Here is a 13,221-nt window from a genome sequence, read left to right as displayed (position 1 = left end):
TTTATGTAGCTCCTTTAAGATATGGTTTCAGGAGAAGAGAAAAGTGGATCCATTGCTAAGCACTTTCAGGGTCTTCTTGTAACTGCTGTGTCAGCATCTTCCAACATGAGCACATCCCATTTAGTTTTGCTCTCTCTGGAGTGGAGAAAGTGTTAATTGTCCAGTCCAGAGATAAAACTGACATATTTTGCAATGCCTGGACTGGAAAGGGAGAAAGAGTTTCAGGTCAGAGATCTTGATATGCAGCAATTTCTGACAACTAGTTACTCTGGCACAAGAGCTCACTGTCTATTTCCGCAGTCCTTAAAACGAGAGAGTGAGTAGTCCATTAGGGAGGTGTTGAGGAACAGCAGTTTTTCACAAGCAGCTGACATTTACAATTCTCAGCTGAGATTTTGTTTCATATGCAAAATAAGCAATGACAACAGAAAATATGGACAAATACGATCCACAGTGTTAATCTATACAAATTAAGAAGGGAGATCACAAATTAGGAGTAATAATAACAATTAGGAAGCTGTGGCAGCAAGTATATCTGCAAGTATATCTGCCCTGTTGGCTCACCTTGGTGGTTTCTATTCTAGGGCCCCTAAAAGTATCCAGATAAATTCTGGCAAGTTATACCTTGTGTCTTCAGCTGCTTCTGCAGTGTAAATGGGGCTTTTTAGTTTTTTGTTCACAAAGCAATGCAGAACGGAGATTTGTGAACTTTATTTTATACAAGAAAGATGATCTGATGGGAATAAAAGCGTTTTAGAAAACATCATTTATTTCACCTTCTTCCGTAAAAGATTGTGTAGATTAACTGTAACTTCAACATCTTTATTCATGAACTGACTCATTTCTGAGTAGCTGCAGCTGTAAATAATAATAATAAAAACCTGCAAAATTGTACCCATATCCTACTGTGTGTATTGGCAAAACAAAGCCCTTGGAGAAATCAATGAGCAACTTGCAGAGCAAATCAGTAATCTTTTCCATAAAGGATATAAAGAACTACAGTTAGAATTGTATGTTGTTAGGAGTCCGTCATAGCTTATGGCCAAGGTGACTCAGGCAGGGGTAAATTGGACTACTAATCAACTGGATGCATTGCTTGAAGGAGACATATAAAAGGGGGAATTTTGTAGGCAGTATGAAGAGAAAGAGAGGTATGGGACTGGTCTCTGCAGCTGGTGATGAGTCTCAGATCTGGCCTCTCTAGAATGATTCGGGAGTGCTGTCCACTTGGCCATCAATAACACCATATTCAAGTTATTAAGAGTACTGAATGCCAAGCAACTTTGGAACTTAGCATGCCAAGTGACTCAGTGACCAATCACCATCTGCATCTAAGGTAAGTGTCATCCATTTGTTTATTTAATTTCTTTAACTAATTTAACAAGGACCCAACAAAGGCATGGTATGCCAGAAGCTGAAGGGTGTGTGTGTCAGGAGCAGGATCTTAAGGGTGATAAGCTTAGAGTAGTTTTATGTCTACTCTAGCAATATAGCCTTGCAGTAAACAGTAACCAAAAACCTAGGCTGTGTACACATTGCCAGCTTAAAACACAGCTAGGTCATTCTGCAGATCAAAGCTGCATTTCCTAAGAAACAACAGGATAGATAGAGAATATACATGGACTGTGGCTAATGCGTTTACAACACCTCCCAAACCAGCAGTGGATAGATGGATTTATACATACATACAATTTGTATGGTGCTTAATCAAAGTTATATCTAAGCAATGTATAGAATACCCAACACAATAAGACTAAAACTTTAAATATCATACAGCAGGCTAAATCCATCTGAAGCTAATGGTTCAATGGAGACTTTCCTCCCAATGCAAGCAGCAGCTCTGGGTCCATTCCCCCCCCCCCCCAGTATCACAGCACGGGGCGGGGAGGATTACCGGTAAATTCCCCCTCCCCTAATAGTCCTGATCCCACAACATTCAGGCAATTAATGTCACATCTAGTTTGGCCATCTAGCATATGCTTAAAATATACGATGTAACTTCTTAATTTTGACTGGATCATTCACATTTGTTTTTATATGCTGTTGCCCACCCTGAGCAAAAACCTTATGTATATAGGACAATTGGGGGCAGCAAGCAGTTTTTGGTCTATTTTTGGCCTAATGGGACAGATCTTTATCTCCCCAACCCCAGAAGACCAACTTTGACAGGTGGGCAGGACCGCCACCTGTCAATCTTCTGATGCAATCTTGATGTCAGGTTATTGACAGGTAGGTTTTCCCACTCACCTGTCAAAATTGCTCTATGGAGTCAGGGGAGATACAGCACAAAGCAGGATGGAATTCCTTGTTCATTGCCTAATACATGGGGAGTTCAATCCTGCTTTCTGCAAGAGCATCTCCCCCCCCTCGACATCACATAAAAGGTTAAGTGTGGAGCAAGCAGTTGTGGTCTCAGTAAATGGCTTCACAGGCTAAATGGGAGACTTAGCAGGCCACATCTGGCCTACAGGTCAGAGGTTCCCCACACCTGATGTAGGAGCACAACCATATGTTGCATTGACCTCTTTTATTTGAAATAGGGAGTAAGCAGAACTTTAGGAACTCCTTTTTATCTCAAGGCATATCCTATTCATTTTCTGTCGTTTCTGGCCCAGCTTATCTTCTAGCTAGTTTCAATGGACCCATTCTGCATGCCTCTCCTCCCCTTAGGTATTCAAATTCAAGGAAATCAAATAAAGAAACAGCTAATTATTCTGAACCATGGAGGCAGGCACTCATAACTCAATGGGAATGGCACTTTCATTAAACACTATGTTCTGTGTGTCTTCAGGAAATGGTTTTAATAAACCGATCTAAAGGGATTAATATTGTTTACTCATAAGCACAGCTTGTGGCTGATCTTATGATATATCCTCCAGTCTTTCCCCAGCTCTTGAAGTGATTTCAGCCATGTCAGCTTCCTATAACTTACAAAGGAATCAACACTGGCTGTTCCTTCCCAAGTATACATATGGCTCCAAGTGCCCACAGGGGAAAACTACACAGAGCATATAAAATGGACTTTAATATCACAGCACACCTTTTGGGATGCATGTCTAATTTGTTTTAAACATGCAGAAAAGCTGACAAGCTACTTTTTTTGTTTGGAGAACTACTGTAAGCAATGCACTCGGATGCAAGGAAACGAACTCAAACTGATGCAGACTATCTATATCACCCCCTTTCCCCCTCCAACTTTATTTATTTTATTCTCTTTAAAAGGACATTGCTGCTTTTTATTTTCCACTTTCCCTATTCATTTCTTAAACACTGTGAATGAACTGTATAGATGGGGAATCAGTTCCAGCGCAAGGGCCACACGACATTGGTGGGTGAGGTGAGACACACACACAAAAAAAGGATGTAAGACGGATTACAACTCTTAATGTTTGTACAGCAGGCTACATTCCAGCTTACAAAAGCCAGGGTTTCTACACATACACCTCTCCCTCCAGGCAAGCAAGAGGCATTATCACAGGTCAAGGGCACATGCAGGACCATATCCACAATGTTGTAGGGCCTTCAAAAGTGTGCCCCCTTGAAGAAATACATGTTCAGCTTTCATTTAATAGAAAATTCATAGAAAATTAATTCATAGAAACTGTTTTTTTATATGTACAAAACCATATAAAGCTTGGGATGATGACTAGAAGATCAACCCACCTCTTATAAACCAAACATTATCTTGTCCATTGATTTCAATGGGTGTATCCTGATTACTTAGGGACACGGGTGGTGCTGTGGGTAAAAACCTCAGCGCCCAGGACTTGCCGATCGCAAGGTTGGCGGTTCGAATCCCCGCAGCGGGGTGCGCTCCCGTCATTCGGTCCCAGCGCCTGCCAACCTAGCAGCTTGAAAGCACCTCCGGGTACAAGTAGATAAATAGGGACCGCTTACCAGCGGGAAGGTAAACGGCGTTCCATGTGCTGCGCTGGCTCGCCAGATGCAGCTTGTCCCGCTGGCCACGTGACCCAGAACTGTCTGCAGACAGTGCTGGTTCCCGGCCTATAGAGTGAGATGAGCGCACAACCCTAGAGTCTGGCAAGACTGGCCCGTACGGGCAGGGGTACCTTTACCTTTACTATCCTGATTACTTAATTGGCTGCAACCTAATATTATTAAAGAGTCCCTCTGTCCCATTCCTTAGACCGTGGCATTTCTTATTTGGACTGGCAAAGGTATGTTAAGTAGAGTGCAAGGCTGTTTAGGCACTAGCATAAACAAGCACAGGACAGGATAAGTGTTCTTCTATGAGCTACTGAGCTGTCTGTTTGGAGAGTAACATTTGCATTAAATGGCATGCATCTGAAGCAACACTGCTGTGGATTCTAACTGCTGGGTCTTAAGATTCAATTGATCTTAAGTAACATTAAAATTGGCTCAGTAGAGATTTTGAGCTGTTTTGTTTCCTATCATTTAGATAGTGAAAAACAGCTGTAGAGTAGATTATGTGCCTGGAAATTCTTGCAGTGTATAGAATTTCCTTTCCTGCCACCTTTTGGCCACTTTCAGAAAAACATCTCTTGCTATATACAAGATTCCTAATCACAGATAATACCTGCTCCTATAGAGTCATCCTATTTTAGAAGCTATAAAATATTCCCAAACATATCTTAAGTTTTGGATCCTCAAAAAAGCAGGCCAGACTGGCAAACAAATGAAAACAAGACAAACAACTTAACATAAGGAGCTGTGAACAGAAAATCAGAAGCAAAATACAGTGGTACCTCAGGTTAAGTACTTAATTCACTCCGGAGGTCCGTACTTAACCTGCAACTGTTCTTAACCTGAAGCACCACTTTAGCTAATAGGGCCTCCAGCTGCTGCCGTGCCGCCGGAGCACGATTTCTGTTCTCATCCTGAAGCAAAGTTCTTAACCCGAAGTACTATTTCTGGGTTAGCGGAGTCTATAACCTGAAGTGTATGTAACCTGAAGTGTATGTAACCCGAGGTACCACTGTATAGCTACTAAATTACAAAAAAGAGATGTGAATGAAATTTTAGCATAGTTCAGTTCTGGTCACTTAACTACATAGCTACAAGCAATAGGATTTTTTTTTGTACTTTTTTTCATACAGTAGGAAACACTGGACTTAATGCAAATCCATTGTGATCACATTTACCCAGACCTGAGCTTGCGTCACCTTTTTGGTCAAGATGTGGTGACCTTCTAGATGAGGTTCTGTCTGCAGCTGTCTTGCAAAAGCTGGATGCTGTTCATGGTAATGGGCGTACCAAACCTGCATGCCACAAATTGAGAGCCACCATGAACCAGCTATTTTCCAGCGATGTCCCTCTTGTGACTATACATACTATAACTTTGTGAGTAGGCCCTAAGAGTACTCCGTTAAAAACACCTGATTTTGGGATAACATTATCCTGCTCCGCTGGGCCTTGGGGCTCACATAGCAAGTAGAAGCAGTAAAACTGTGTTCCTTTCAGGCAAGCTGAGTCAAGCAAAGTCATGTCTCTTTAAGCAGATGTCAGGAAAGACAGTATCATAGATAGCACCCACTGGGCGCTGCTGGCTAACGTCCCACCCCCTTACTTTAGTTTTTGAGAAACGACTCAGCAGAGGGTTGAGGCAATCAAAGTATTGTGCAGGCTGGCAAAGTCTGCACTACAGTTTGCTACACCTCATTGGGAATGTTAGCTGTGTTTTCTTAAAAGTCCCTTATCTAATTATTCAGCTGCTAGTTTCCATGATGCAGAGGGGATGGGGGCTCACCTTCTGTTTCTGAAGAAGATGGACACACACATCCTCGGACAAAGAGAGAGCACAGGAAAATGTGCTGTGCCCCACCCACCCCACCCACCCCGTGTGGGGCAGCCTGCTTCCTCCAGATCCAAACAGTCACTGTATCCTTTAAGAGGGACAATGCACAACAAAGTCTATCACCCCCTCTCCGAGTTCTAATAATTTCTCCTCCTTCTCTGAAACCCTTCCCTCTGCTCTACTAAGATAAGGTATCAATTAAAGAAAGCAATTCCCTTTTCTCCAATCCCAGGTCATAAACCTATTCTTCTATAAGGAAAATTCCAAGAAATTGTCAAGGCTTGTTATAACTAGGAAAGACTCTTGTATGTCATTTTGAAACATGGTCTTTTCACTCTGTTAACATTTCATTTTCAAATATTAGCTCATAGGCAACCCCTTTAGTGTCAAGAATGTCCCTGATGCAGGTAATTTTCAAAATTAAATAGCCATATTTCATGGAACATGATATACTATGGATTATTTTGATGACTACTGTATATCAGACCCTTTACATTACTTTTTCAATGTTCTGCTTGTGGTTTTGAAAGCACAAGTCCTTTTATTATGATGGGATTAGCACACATAACTTTCAAAATGTAACTTTGAAATCACAGGCAACTTTTTGAAATTAAGGGAGGCTGTGATGCTAGACTGCAGTACTTCTTTAGTGTACACATAGCCATGAATTTAGTTTTGTGAAGGGTTACATAAGTTTACATACTGATTATGTAATTACATACTGAAGGCACATAACTCAGTGATCTAACTAAAGCTAAATCAGTCTAGTACTTAGTTGGGAGATCCCAATGTATACCACCTTGATTTTTATGGAAGAAAGGAGACATATAAATGTAAACGAATAAAATGCAAAGACTGGTTGCCCATAGAAATTAATGGAGAGATCCAGGATTTTACCACAGCTGTGACTGAGCAGCAGGTATTCTACCTACAAAAAACAAAAACATCCTCCACCCCAAAAGGTAGTAGCAAAGACAGCAGTTGCTACTAGGGACTGTACATAAGTAATATGCACAGGCCTCTATTCACAGGCTTACAAAAGCATGACACAAAGAGCAAGGAGATATGGAAGGAGGAGGAACTATTTGCACATGCAGGTGAGACTAAGAGGAAGTGAAAAGAACTATAGAGTGTTAACGTAGTAATTAATATGATTATAGCTTCCAGGATGCTTATTGCAAAAACATTTTTTAAAATGGAACTGTATTAAGATTTGTATTTTAACAGCATAGTGTCATAATGTCTGGAATGTAATTATCATAAACATAATTGTAGATCTTGTTCATAGTTGAGCAGGAAATATGACTGAGATTCAATTGTTTGTTAATGTTTGTTAATGTTAATGTCTGTTAATGTTTCGAGTAACAGGGGCTTTATTTAGCCTGAAGTCCATCATTTTGGTTGCCCTGTTCTGAAACATTGCCAATTCTACAATATCCTGTTTGAGGTGAGGTGACCAGAACTGTACAAAGTATTCATAATGCACAATGATGGCATTATGATAGCAGCAATGTCATTTTCAATTCCTTTCCTTTTGTGCACCTATCACTGTGTATGCAAAATATACACATCTCTTTGTGCGCACACACAAAATTATAAACACTAAAATTTTGATCTTATTAAGTGTCTCTTCTTTCTGTCTTCTATGAAGAACTAAATTTTTCTATCTTCACTGGGTTGGATATTGACTAAGCTGATTGCTCTTTAGTCCCGTTGGTTACTGTGGGATGAAAGAGTGGCTAACTAAATCTGGATTAGGCCCCCACATGTTCCTATTAATCCAATTGTTTATTCAGTTACTTAGGCATTTGTATTGATAAAGAATAACAGCTTCCACTTATGGCTTGCCAGCATTATGGCAGAGTTGAGGGCAGGGAAGATGACCAGTCTATAATTTTGCACTATGGAGTATCTCTCTATCTGAAATGAAAGCCAGTGTGCATTTAAACAATGAACTTGGTGCCCTCCTCCAGGAAGGACTTATAGATATCTTTTTTGTTTCTATGTTTTTATTTGTTTGTATATAAGCAAGCTCTAAGGTCTGAAGAAAGTCTGAAATTCTGGTTAAAACCTTTTACAGCATTATTGTATAGTACAGTGTAGTATAGTATAGTATAGTAACAGTATGTTTCTTTCTGGAGCAAAGCTGTGGTATATCCAAGTCATGTATCCATTTGATTTACATTATTATAATAAAATACAGAATATTTGTGTCAATCTTTGGAATTTGGGGTGCTTTCCAAAAATCTAGGAAAGGGATTATTATAATATTGCACATTATTGACTGTGGCAAACTTAAAGTACACCCTTGTAGTAAAATCTCTAAAGGTCCCTATTTCATTCTTAATCACAAAAAGCAAAGGTGAAATTACAGTGATAGTAATTACAGAAATAGTGAATTGCAGATGAAAAAGAGTTCTCATTTTTTACTATGCCAGGGAAGCACTCAGAGGTTTATTAAGATATTAAATAACGTGTTTGCCAAAATAAATATTGAAACTGATCCCAAACTATCTAAACAAACAAGAAATCTAAAACTGCAAATTAAAACCATCACATGTCAGTTAATGAATAACTATTTGGGTTATTCAAGGAGACAAATCTCCCTTAAAAGCTTAAAGATTTTTTATTTTATTTTATTTAAAAAGCTTAAATATTATCTCACTGAAGAAAATATATCTACAATATCACATTGGGCTTGGACTTCAAAATGGACATTTTTTTACCCTAATCTGTTCTGTCAGAAAATGCTAAAAATTGAAACTACCATTTCCATCACTTTTTATAGTTTCCTGACATTGGGTGGGGCGGGGGTTAATGATCTTTTTCTTCTTTTTTTGGTTTATGACCAGACTTATGTGTTTCTGGGCATTTCATGTATTGCCAAAAATATTTCAAGTTTTTTCTAAGAAGAAAAATGAGGACTCAGCTGAAGCACAAATAGCACTTCTCACTTGGCAGGAAAATGTAGTTCTTCTCATCATGTGGTGTTGTCTAATATGAAATAAGTAGGGAATAAAATGAATATCCCTTTTCTCTGCATGGCATTGCATACTTATATTCACTGGAGCAAATACAAAATGACTAACGTGCTTTTTTAATATAAAAAATATATCTTTGGCTGTGATTTCATCAAAACACACAATGATGGCATGTAGATGCTGGCAAGGTTACAACGCACAAAAAAGACTGTTAATGACAATTCTCAAAGGAAGCTACCCAAAAATATCCTTCATCACAATTACTTTAGAATTATTCCTGCCACTCTCATCATTAAAACATAGTGGGCGTGTTTTTAATGATGTTGCAGTACCTTTAGTCTGATGAAATTGGAGAAAACTGTGTGCAGCATTCAACGTTGTCATATAAAAGATGCTTTGTTTGTCATGTGGAAGGGACATAAGTCAGTGGCAGAACTCAGGCTTTTGCATGCAGAAGGTCACAGGTTCAATCCCTGAAGTTTCCAGGAAGGGCTGGGGAAAACTCCTGTCTGATACCCTGGAGAGCTGCTAGTCAATGTAGACCAGGATTCCTCAACCTCGGCCCTCCAGATGTTTTAAGACTACAATTCCCATCATCTCTGACCACTGGTCCTGCTAGCTAGGGATCATGGGAGGTGTAGGCCAAAAACATCTGGAGGGCCTAGGTTGAGGAAGCCTGATATAGACTATTCTAAGCTAGACTGGACAACAGTCTGACTCAAATAAGGCAGCATCCCGTGCCACCCTTTCCCTTTCCTTCATCTTCAGCACTCAGAACACATCTCTTTTAGAGACAGCTTGGATTTGGTGGAAGCACAATATCCATCATTTTCAATATCTTATTGGGATGTTTTCAAGGTGTTCACCCACCCCACAGACGGGGCGGAGGAAGGTGGGGCGGTGGGGGCGGTCTGCCCTGGGTGTCACCACTGAGGGGGGTGACAAAATGCCGGGTGGCAGCACAATATCCATCATTTTCAATATCTTATTGGGATGTTTTCAAGGTGTTCACCCACCCCACAGACAGGACGGAGGAAGGTGGGGCGGTGGGGGCGGTCTGCCCTGGGTGTCACCGAGGGGGGTGACAAAATGCCAGGTGGCACTCATCGCGGGGCCTGCAGCATGCCTGGGAGAGACACGGTGGCTTGGGCTCATGAAGGCTCCATCCTGCCCAAATGGTCCGTCCACTGCCTCCCCTCCCCCCCAGCTGTAAGGCGGCTGAGTGGGAGGCAGGCAGACTCCTTGGAGGCCCCGCGGAGCGTTCTGCCCTCGCTGGCCCCGCCCCATGGGTGGCTGGCCCCACCCCTGGGCACACGGGCCACCCCAAGCGCCTGATCAGCTTGCTCTGCTGCTGCCCACAGATACACCTTACAATTTTTTTGTCTTCCAGTTTTTTGTACTTCTGCCAACCTTGAGGTTCTCCCAAACTTGCTGATATTGCCTTCTTGTGCACAGGTGCTGCCACCTTGACTGTATAAGGAATGGTACTCAGATAATTTAGTTGGTTCTTAGTATATGACCTTCGTTCTCATTTTCACTTGGTGGAAATATTCCTATCACTTTTAAGCATTTAAAGCAGGGACAAGGAATTTCAGGCCCAGGGGCCAAATGCAGCCTTCCAAGTCTTCAGAAGTCTCTAACCAGCCAAGGTGAATTAAGGGTATGAGATTAAGTCAAGTCAAAAGCAACAGACAAGGTATATACATAAAAGGAACAAAGGAATGATGGTGGTGAATTGTCTCTGAAAATAAAAATACAACCAGCAGCCAGGGCCTTTTCTTAATCAGAGCTCACCAGATCTCTGCTCCGGCAGAGTAGGCGCAGTGAAAATAATGGGCCTAAGATAATCATGACAATTATTTTTAATGAGACAACTCTGAGTAGGAATAACATTGGCTACACCCCACCATTTCTAGCTAGCTTTGCTTGGGGAAGGTAAACAGTCTGCCTTCCATGTTTATTTTCTTCTTCCAATGCTGCTATCCAGGGCCTGCCTTGGCTCCTCCATCAGCGTACAGCTGATGAAAACCCCAAATCAACAATCTCAGGAAAACAAGGATTGCAAATAGAACAATATTAGACTTCTGAGTAGAAGCATGCATATGTACTCAGTACTTGGTTTGGGCCCTTCTGAATCAATTACTGCCTCAATGCGGCATGGCATGGATGCTATCAGCCTGTGGCACTGCTGAGGTGTTATGCTTCAATATTAGCCTTCAGCTCTTCTGCATTGCTCGGTCTCATGTCTCTCATCTTTCTCTTGGCAATGCCCCATAGATTCTCTATGGGATTCAGGTCAGGCGAGTTTGCTGGCCAATCAAGCACAGTAATCCTATGGGCACTGAACCAGGTTTTGGTACTTTTGGCAGTGTGGGCAGGTGCCAGGTCCTGCTGGAAAATGAAGTCAGCATCCCCATAAAGCTCGTCTGCGAAAGGAAGCATGAAGTGCTCCAAAATCTCCTGGTAGACAGCTGCGTTGACCCTGGACTTAATGAAGCACAGTGGACCAACACCAGTTGATGACATGGCTCCCCAAACAAACACAGACTGTGGAAACTTCACACTGGACTTCAAGCATCTGGCACTGTGTGCCTCCCCATTCCTCCTCCAGACTCTGGGTCCTTGGTTTCCAAATGAGATGCAAAGTTGCTCTCATCAGAAAAGAGGACTTGGGACCACTGAGCAACAGACCAGTTCTTTTTTTCTTTAGCCCAGGTAAGACGCTTCTGATGTTGTTTCTTGTTCAGGAGCGGCTTGACAAGAGGAATACGACATTTGAAGCCCATCTCCAGGATCCATCTGTGTGTGGTGGCTCTTGATGCACTAATTCCAGCCTCAGTCCACTCCTTGTGAAAGTCCCCAACACATTTGAATGGTCTTTTCCTGACAATCCTCTCCAGGTTGCGGTCATCCCTGCTGCTTGTGCACCTTTTTCTTCCACACTTTTCCCTTCCGCATAACTTTCCATTAATGTGCTTCAATACAGCACTTTGGGAACATCCACCGTCTTCTGCAATTACCTTTTGAGGCTTTCCCTCCTTATGGAGGGTATCAATGATGGCTTTCTGCACAACTGTCAGGTCAGCAGCCTTCGCCATGATTGTGCTTCCTACTAAACCAGACTGAGAGACCATTTAAAGGCTCAGGAACCCACTGTAGGTGTTATGGATTGAATAGCTACTGCACCTTTTCACAATATTCTAATTTTCTGAGATTGTTAATTTGGGGTTTTCATCAGTTGTATGCCATAATCATCACAATTATAACAAATAAAGGCTTGGCATATCTCCCTTTGCATGTCATGAGTCTATCTTATATATTAGTTTCACCTTTTAAGCTGAATTACTGAAATAAATGAACTTTTCCACAATATTCTAATTTTTCGAGTTTCACCTGTATATAGCCCTTTTCTTTTATCATCAAAAATCTCCAAATGGCTCACAAAATCAATAAAGGGACACCATCCAACAATAAATACAAGATACAAAGCAGAAGTAGAGAAAATAGCACAAATACATTCTTAATGGGGGAAACACATGACATAGCAATTTGCCCTTAGCTGAACTTCATGGAACAGCTAGGCCGCTGGAGGGTAAAGAAAATAGATGAACAGAAAGCTACCAAGCTATTATCCAACTGAAAAGTAAACCAATAAATATGTAAAGGATGCACTTCCCTGTGTTATAATCAATTGGAACTTTGCTTTCCAAAGAGATAGTGCACCCTCCCACGTGTAATATATTTTGCCATTCCTTCCTATTCCTGACAAACTCAGATCACTGAAGTGTTTGAGTCAGATCACTCTGAAGTGTTTTGAGTCCAGAGCCTTCACAAACATGTGTTACAAACATTGATGCATCTAAAGAAACATAGTAAATTTAGTATGTACTGCATCAACATTATTCTTCTAACACAGGAGACAGCAATTACAAGTAACTGGTCTCTGTGGCCACAGTTGTGATTCTTCAGGGGGTTGACTTTGCCCCCAGAGGTACACTGCATTGTCTTTTGAGACAGACATTATTGTCACTCCCTCTGTTTGCAGATGGAAGGGTCATAGCTTAGTGGAAGAGCACATGCTTTGGCATGCAGAAGGTTTCAGGTTCAACACCTGGCATCTCTGAGTACAGTGAGGAAAGGCTACTGTCTGAAACCCTGAAGAACCACTGTCCCCAAAACACTGAGCATAGGGCTAGCAATGCCTCTTGTGCTGTGGTCCTGTGTGAGTGTCTGGAGGCGGTTGGAGGATGGATGGCGGCTAACAGATTGAGGTTGAATCCTGACAAGACAGAAGTACTGTTTTTGGGGGACAGAAGGCAGGCAGGTGTGGAGGACTCCCTGGTCCTGAATGGGGTAACTGTGCCCCTGAAGGACTAGGTTCGCAGCCTAGGAGTCATTCTGGACTCACAGCTGTACATGGAGGCACAGGTCAATTCTGTGTCCAGGGCAGCTGTTTATCAGCTC

General features: G+C 41.7%; 1 protein-coding gene across 3 annotated transcripts in view; it reads right to left on the bottom strand.

Annotated features, from left to right (window-relative positions):
• JADE1 (jade family PHD finger 1) overlaps window positions 1-13,221 on the bottom strand; it is a 158,469-nt gene that overhangs the window by 130,500 nt on the left and 14,748 nt on the right. Inside the window, exon 3 of one of the 3 annotated variants that reach the window (XM_081926012.1) lies at window positions 5,145-5,240. The exons of 1 other annotated variant lie outside the window; for it this stretch is intronic. The gene's annotated coding sequence lies outside the window, so the exon portion shown is untranslated. Of the gene's footprint in view, window positions 1-5,144; window positions 5,241-12,514; window positions 12,539-13,221 lie in introns of those variants that run through there. One more of the 3 variants, XM_081926013.1, reaches the window with a different exon arrangement.

The sequence above is a fragment of the Podarcis melisellensis genome, assembly GCF_964234715.1.
Source record: "Podarcis melisellensis genome assembly, chromosome: 9".
Taxonomy (NCBI): domain Eukaryota; kingdom Metazoa; phylum Chordata; class Lepidosauria; order Squamata; family Lacertidae; genus Podarcis; species Podarcis melisellensis.
Note: the sequence above shows the minus strand (reverse complement) of the source record. Positions and strands in the feature narration are given on the sequence as shown.